Here is a 7,900-nt window from a genome sequence, read left to right on the forward strand (position 1 = left end):
AAAGTAGAAATGGAATGTTATTTACTTTTATTTCTTCACTGTTCAGCCTCTGTCTAGCCCACAAAAGAAATAGACAACATGTGGGCACAGGGAGTTGTGAGGATCTTCAGGCTCTGGGCACATGGCTACTTTTAAGAGTATGGACAACTTAGGGATGTCCATACTCTTAAAAGTCCATACTCTTAGGGATGGCTTGTGGGCCACATGTGGCCCAGTATGGCTATGAATGTGGCTCAACAGAAAATCATAAATTTACTTAAAACATTATGAGATTTATTTGTGGTTACGTGTCACAGTGCATTTAATGTGTGTCCCCAGACAATTCATCTTCTTCCAGTGTGGCCCAGAGATGCCAAAAGGTTGGACACCCCTACTAGAACAAGAACCTGAGGATAAGGCCAGCAGATTTCTGGTTGTTGAACAGGAGAGAGTGCAACATGTTGATTTTATCAAGTTTTTCCATAGATTGCAGCCTGAATCTGGTTAGTCATGCTGGGCTTTCTAGTGGGACCATTCATTTAGTAAAAGGAAATCAGGTACCTAGGGTAAAAAGTACCCAAGTATTGCCTGTTTATTCCTCCTCCTAACAAGTGTCATGACAGAGCACCTAGCAAGAACAAAATCACAATGATTATGTTGGTCATTTGTGCAAAAAGTATTTTTACTAAACAAGTTGAGTTAGAATTTTGTTTTAAATAGGTACCTTTTTCTTTGAATAACTCATTGGTTGTGCAATAACTTTTATGTGATCCTGGTAGCTTTCATTATTTTTTAATTGTATTTTATTATTTATGTTATTATAGTTGTCCCTGCTTTTTTCTCTTTGCCCACTTTTACCCAGCCCCCTTCCCCTCCTTCAGGCAATCCCTTCAACATTATTCGTGTCCATGGGTCACACATACATGTTCTTTGGCTAATTCCTTCACTTTCTTTCATCCAGTGACTCTGGTAGCTTTTAGAATATATGTTTTTGTCTTTCCTGATGCTGAAAAGGAAGAAGGAAAGGAGAATGGGTGAAGGGCTGGATTAACCTGCCTGAAAGGGGTAGGTGTAGCAGGGAAGCAGGAGAGTCCAATTGTGAGTAGCCTATTCAGGACAGTTCAGGTCTGGGGTGTCTACCTGGAGGAGATGAAATCCATTTATGTCAGCACTTGCTTCCTGAGAAATTCTCTCAGAAGAGAAAGATTTTCCTGTTTTTAACTTCTTTAATTTTTGCAACTCACACCTGTTTTCAGGGCTCACCAGATCTCAAGCTACTGTCCCCAGAGCAAGCTTCCTCTTGCTCAGTGTCCACCCTGAAGGCATGCTGATGCATTCTCTCAAACTCAAGACCTTTTTCTTACAAAAAAAGTCACTTACCTTCTGTGCAAATGAAGCACAAAATATAGATAACCAAAAAGGATGGGGAAAATGCATAACTCCCCTGCATATTCTCAGTTATTATTATTATTGGTGATTAGTATTCCAGAAATCATCTATACATTTAATTATTTTTACAACAAGACAAGTCTGCTACCTTGTAACCTGATTTCTTCTCTTCACTTAACACTATTTGAGAAATATTTTTTTCATCTGCAAATAACTATGTCCAACACTCTTTTCTTATTCCAGCAATATTCAGTTGTGGGGATATGTCCTCATTTATTAAATAATTCTCTATGATTATATGACTATTTTAATTAGCTTTGTAAAACACTTTTTAAATGTTTGGTAAATTCTTAACATTCATATTATATACATATATATATATATATTAAATTAATTAAAAATAATAGTTTACACCCTCATGGAAAACCACTACCATAAAATACTGCTGGTTACAGGTATGTAGAAACCATGGAATGCAAACAACATTGCATATGCTTCCTATATTTGTAACAACTTAGTTTCTACTGAAATGAATGACTTCTGGGGCAACTGCTACACTATACAAACTATAGCCATGACGAGTAGGCTCAACACGATAGTGCTTATTTTGGAAGAAATACAGTTGTTGTTTGATAGCTAAAATGAACTGATAGCCTGGAAAAAGTTACATTTATTAGATTTCCCTCTATGTTTTATGGGATTTGATTTTTAAAATATGCCCTTATGGAAAAGGTTAAACACTGAGTACGCTTTGGGGGTTGATCTCCTGAGAAAGTGAGTGATGCTTCTGATCTGTGGCCATCATTGCTTTAAAGCAGTGATAAGAAATTACATGATCTTAATATCAAAAAAGGATATGTTTATCTGCACCAGCATTCATCAAGGACAAATACAAGATCCACTTGTAATTTTTTTATGGTTGGCAAGGCATTACCAAAATAAAAATTGAGTTGGTGTGAGTTTGGAAAGTGTGTGTGTGTGTGTGTATTTGTTTTAAAGTGATATTCTAAAATTATAGTTGAAGTATATGGGCTTTGGTCCCAGAGCAATGCATTCTCTTCCATGACAGCACTGCTAGAAAGAAATGTGTTTACTCCACTAAGATTTGCTTTTAGGATTTCTGAATTTGTAGCTTGCAAGAGCCCATCTGGAAAGATGAACAGTTTTTAATCTGGGCTATCCTAGTAAGCAAAGATATATCATTATGTGTGAGGCATATTGATATAGCCAACTTGGACACATGCACATAAATATAAAAAGAAAAGCTTTTGGTTACATTCTTTGATACAGTGTTTAAGATAAGAGAGAATTTTTTAAAATGTGCAAGTTGTGCCCACTTCCTTCTGAATCTTCCAGAACTCTTTCCTCTGTCAAATTAAATATTTTTAACTTTAATATAGGGCTAAATTCTTTTAACAATACAAACCAAAGCTTCGTGTTGTAAATCCGAGGTTTGGGACCCTTCAAAAAGGCAGTGTTTGGATTCCATCTGCATGGCATACTCAAGCATGGGCCACGGTCCTGTGGCTCATTCAACTCTTGGATGATCGACTCCATTGTCATCTGCTGACACAGTAAGTGACAAATGCTGTGCTTGTTCATTCTGGTTTTCACCAGCAAAAATGGACAGTTATTTTCTCTTGTATGCATTTCTTACAAAAATGTGAGGGTAGAAAGGAGAGACTTGAGGCAGAATAAGAAACATATCAAGTAGGAAATACATAGGGGTAAGAAAACTAGGCGGTTTGGCCAGGTGAAGTCATAACATCGAAATGGGGGGTTTGCAAGATAAGAGGCAGCTTAACTTGCACAAAAACATTCACCAATACTCTGGGTTTCCTCAAACTGTAGGTTATAGTTGAGGAAGGTTTTTCAGATCAAAACTAGACAAGACAGGGAGTTTTGGTACTTTCAACATCATCATAGACCAACTTCTTCTTTTTGACATCTGGGTTACTAGAAGTCTCTTTAGATATGTTTTAGCCCCTACAGTTTAAAAGAAAATGCAGAAGAGAAATTTTGAACATGTGGGAAGCAGCTATCTCATTTTCTCTTCTTTGGGATTTTGGAGAAGTCCAGTGTACTCTGGGTTACTGTGGAGGCGTCCGTGGTAACCTACCACTTCTTACTTCCTGCTTTTGCTCCTCTTCCTGCTCCCTCCCTCGGAGTGTACTTCTCCTCTGGCATCCAGTTGGCTCTCCTTTCCACAAAGGACTTGCAAGTCCTCTAGCTGATCATACTTCCCAGACACTTCTTCTTTTTGAGAGGTTCGGATGAAATACATGTCTGTATAAAGTCACTTGTTAATATTTACAGGTACTAGGTCCTGCCATTGACATTTAATTTAATTTGTTATACTATCCTTCCAAAGGCTGTGCTATTTACCTCTTTTAGAAAAGAGGAAACACCCTAAAGGAGTAAAAATTTACCCAGCTCTTCTATAGGGAGCCGAGATGCAAAGCAAGATGTTTAACTTCAGAGTTTTCTGTCTTAACCAAGAAAGCAGCCTTGAGTGTTTCCTGTGAGTAGTTCTTCTGACTTACTGTGAGGTGTTCCCATGAACCAATCCTGGTCTCCCCAGGACACCACTCATAGAACCCTAAGGGGCCAAGAGTGACAGCTGGCCATCTGTGCTATCTTTGGTTCTTACGCTCTTTCTGAATACCCGGGAGTGACCAGGGATCCAGGGGGTTTCTAACCTGTAGCTAGGAAGGAATTCTGCAAGTGAACCCTTAAAGAGGGTTCCTGGAAGACCATTATAGCTAAACATTGTAGTGTCTCAGATTAATCTTGTTTCAGCTCTGTACAGACGCTTTGTGACTCGTTCCCAACCATTCTACTCATATGTTTTCTGTTGTTATCCATCGTTGCTTTGGGAGAACCCATTGAGAAATTCCTCACATGTCATTTAACTGCATGTTATTTTTTAAATTCAAAAGGAGGAGAAAGGAAAAAGGGAAATGAAGACATCCTGGGTTTAGAATTTAACTCTTCCCCTGAAATTGGAAACAAGCATGTCATTTATGTTGAAACTTCAGCCTGGCTTAGCTCACAAAACACCATCTATCAAAATTCCTAGCTTACAGAGTCACTCTGCCAGACTCAATTATGGAGTTAATTCTGCCCTAACTGGAAACAGAGGTTTTGGTTCATTTCCTCTTCAAAATCTCTGGGGATGCCTTTGATAAAATTCCAGTGTGTCCAAGTTCAAGCCATTTCACTTTGAATCAATGAGCACTTTCTGGCTCATCTTCAGTGAATATAGAACACTCAGACCTACTGACACACACTGCACAATCACAGTCACGTACTTACACACATGTACTCACACATGTGTATGCATACTCCACATACACACACGCACACAGAATCCAGGAGTTTCTTCTAGCATTTGGTCAGCATATTTTTAAGAAGGCACATTTTTATTCTTCTTCAACATTTGCAAGCCATATATGTTTACTTCTTTGTGCTTCCCCCCTCATGAATTGTTTTGTTTTTAGGTTGCTGCTTTCATTCTCTTCCTCATTGCAAAAGTACATTTAGATGAACAGGAACTGACAAGAACTGAACACTGTGTCTCAAGTAAACTCACCACAGACTGTATTACAACACTGCTATCATCAGATCGCTTCCTTAGGTTAGAAGAATTCTTGCCAGTTCTGATATGCAACCAAATTGTGGTTTTAACTCCTTGTACTAAAAGTGTTGTGGGGAAATCTGATATAGCATACATCATTATATGTATATCCATTCATATCAGCATAGAAAAATATATTTGCATAAATATATAACATATAACTCTAATACTCCAATATTTCTCACTCATTAGCTTCAAAATATTTTCAGGTTTTGAATTTTTTGTTCAACCAGACATATTAGGTAAACTGTACAAAATTATCATGTTTGTAGCTGAAAATGATTGAATATCATAATGTTATGTCTTATTGAGACTAAGCTTACATGGTTAAATATTTCAGATATGAGAAGTGTCTGACTTTTGATATTATTGTATGACCTGTGATGACTAGTTCAAGACAAAGTATAAAACTTTAAAATGTATTAATGAATTAAACTATGATAATTTTCAAAAATAAAAATATATAAATACCACAATTTTCTAAACAAGGACATGTGTTTAATGGCAAGCTGTTGTAATGGCACAAGTAAGCATGTACTTCGGGAGTGAAATACAAAAATATAAGATATGCTCTGAGAAGGTATTTACATTAGTGAAATGACAGTATGTTTATTTGTTTTTGGTTCTCAAGATATTAACAAAAAATCACAATATGGTCATATAAGGCAAAAGGTACTCCTGAATAGGAAAAGCACTTTTGTAAATTATATACAGCGTTACCATCAGAGACCCAGGAAGATAGACTAAAGAAAAATGGCAGAACGAGCATTTGCATACAACTATAATTTAATGGGAAAACAGTAGTTTTGTCTTTCTTATGTGAAGACGAACCGTTTTGATTTTAAATGTAGCTCCGTTACCAAATCTCACATGAATTTTTCTTATGACTGGAAAGTTTTACAACATATTTTAATGCTAGTTTTCGAATAACCAGTTACTCATGATGGCAAACCATCTGAAGAAACACCTCGTGCTCAAAATCGGTTCTCCTGACGTGGGGTCATTTGACACAGTCCTTCTAGGACTGTGGTAAATAACCCTTAGATTTACCTTAGTTCAAATTTCATTTCTTAGGAAAAAAGTAAAGTTGTCTTTTAGTTGGGTATGTCTCTTTCTGACACTAATTCTGGACATATAAATCCCATGTCTTTGGGCTATAGGCAGGGTGTTCGTGGTCAAGAATGTGGACCTTGGTGTCCAACCTCTTGAGTTTGAGGTCCTTTTAATTGTTTGACCTTTGGAGAGTCATTTAACCTGAAAATCCATTTCCTCCTGTGTAAAGTTGGGATAACAGCAATCTCTGCTTTTTAGAATCTCTGCCATATGTAGTTAAATTAGAAAATTCATGGCACAGTTTTTAGCACTGTGCCTGTCAAATGCTGAGTATGAGGTTAGTGTTTTCTGATTTATTTTTGGTGCTGGGACTTTTAACCCTGTATCTAAGACCTTTGGCAATAAGGAAACACTTCATTTCCAGGTTGGGAGTGAAAACTGTGACTCCAACTTTAGGGCAGGAAATACAATCCAAATAATACCATTTTTTTGGCCTAGACTTACAATTTCCTCTTCAAGAACTCCACAGTTGCCTTTGCTGAATCTCAGTTGACTATTACAATAAGTGGTTTCCAAAAACTAGATTCATGAGAGAATCCTGTGCATTTCAGAAAGTGGGATATATATTTTTTGAATATCTGAATTATCTTTCCCAAATGATCTGAGTGGGGGCTTTAACTCTCCACTCTGTCACTTTTTCTATAAAGGAGACATTCCTAATGGGATCAAAGGAAGCATTTGGATGCCAGGACTTAATAGTCATGCTATAGTGCCATAAATCCCAGAATTGAAGGGAACATTCAATATTATTATTCTAATCTTTTCAATTTGTAGATGATGAAACAGACTGAGGAAGGAGAGGGCAGACGTGTGTGGTTACTTCCTTGTAAATTTGCACATTATAGTGTAAATATTTAAATATTAGAGTCTAAATTTTAAGGAAATAAGACATGGCAATAAGCTTTTTTTAAATGGCTGTTTTATAACTCTTATCTCCTTACCCTGTGGGCAGCAGACCTGACAGGTCCAACCAGGAGTGTGGACATTCATTAGGGAGAAAAGGATAAGGGAATCTTTCTTCTTTATGTAATTGATAAAAAATAAAATCCCGAAACTTTGCGGAATCTCCATAGGCAATCACTGCTTGCCATTTTGTTCATTTCCCCTTGACCTTTGTCTGACTGGTGGGAGGGTTGGTTGGAGCTCAACTGTTCAGTTAGTTTTCTGTGCATATTTTCATTCCCACTTTTGCCTTTTGAAGTGCCTGGCTTCCATTCATCCAGAATGCTGTCTGAATGTAGCGTGATCTTTTTGTCAGGGGTATAAACAAATTCTCTTTGATTTGGTGTCACAAAGCTTAAACCCAGACTCAGCCTCTGTAATTTGGATTTACTCTAGGTTAATGCCTTCATGGTGCTCAGATCTGGAAGCCATCCAAGAGAGGAGACATACAATCTTTGCAAAGAGCAGACAGGCAAAAATTTTTTTCTTTTACTTTTTTTCTCTCATAAATACTTTAATGAAATATTCATTTCATACCCCTCTCTCTCTTTTTAAAAACCTTCTCTGGGAAGATTAAAGGAGGACCTAACTATTGCTCAGCCTATGAATCAGTTGATACCTGCATATTTAGATCTCCATTTTCTGTTTATAATGCACTCATTACCTCCCATTCTTCTTCATTTATTTTATATCTTTATAAAGATATATTATTTCTGTCAGAAATACTACTAGAATTAGAGAGCAATATGATGTTTATTCATATTTTGTATTCTAAACTAATTTATAGAAATATAGTAAATATTTTGGATTTTGTGTCCGTATGCTTCCATTGTAGTTGCC

At 36.8% G+C, this 7,900-nt stretch overlaps 1 long non-coding RNA gene across 1 annotated transcript; it reads right to left on the bottom strand.

The window, feature by feature from the left end:
- Window positions 1–222: 222 nt before the first annotated feature.
- On the bottom strand, window positions 223–6,913 carry LOC118994667 (uncharacterized). The gene is made up of 3 exons (XR_005068117.1): window positions 6,903–6,913; window positions 5,973–5,978; window positions 223–370 (listed from the first exon to the last, which is right to left on the bottom strand). It is a non-coding gene; the product is annotated as an uncharacterized LOC118994667 (long non-coding RNA).
- Between the last annotated feature and the right edge of the window lie 987 nt (window positions 6,914–7,900).

The sequence above is a fragment of the Sturnira hondurensis genome, unplaced genomic scaffold (assembly GCF_014824575.4).
Source record: "Sturnira hondurensis isolate 20B ecotype Veracruz unplaced genomic scaffold, ASM1482457v3 Scaffold0009686, whole genome shotgun sequence".
Taxonomy (NCBI): domain Eukaryota; kingdom Metazoa; phylum Chordata; class Mammalia; order Chiroptera; family Phyllostomidae; genus Sturnira; species Sturnira hondurensis.